A 380-nucleotide genomic window follows, 5' to 3' on the forward strand; every position below is an offset into this window, starting at 1 on the left:
TTGATGATAACCGTTTTTATAGAGATCCTGAAAATATGATTGATACAGACATTAGCATTTCACGTGAGCCACATGTAAAGAGACGTTGGTGACTTGTTTTTCTTGTTGTGTAAATGTCTTCCTGGGAGATAGGCCTCATCTTTGGCTTCTTATACAGGCAATTTAAAAATCATTACTCCATCTTCATTTAATCTGGTCAGCCAATCAATATTTATTTAGGGCATTTATTACTGAGCAAAATATAAAAGAGTGAGATGGGGGCTTATGAATTTATGAGGGGAGAGGAGTCTGGCATCTGTGGCATAAACCTGATTCATTCAAAACAGTCAATAAGAAATCTTAAGTATCACTAGGTGGGGGGGGGGGCAGAGAGGGGGTGG

At 38.9% G+C, this 380-nt stretch overlaps 1 protein-coding gene across 2 annotated transcripts in view; it reads left to right on the top strand.

Moving 5' to 3' along the window:
* ARHGAP44 (Rho GTPase activating protein 44) overlaps positions 1 to 380 on the top strand; it is a 144,054-nt gene that overhangs the window by 111,706 nt on the left and 31,968 nt on the right. The gene's annotated exons all lie outside the window — the stretch shown is intronic.

The sequence above is a fragment of the Neophocaena asiaeorientalis genome, unplaced genomic scaffold, assembly GCF_003031525.2.
Source record: "Neophocaena asiaeorientalis asiaeorientalis breed wild unplaced genomic scaffold, Neophocaena_asiaeorientalis_V1.1 scaffold540, whole genome shotgun sequence".
Lineage (NCBI taxonomy): Eukaryota > Metazoa > Chordata > Mammalia > Artiodactyla > Phocoenidae > Neophocaena > Neophocaena asiaeorientalis.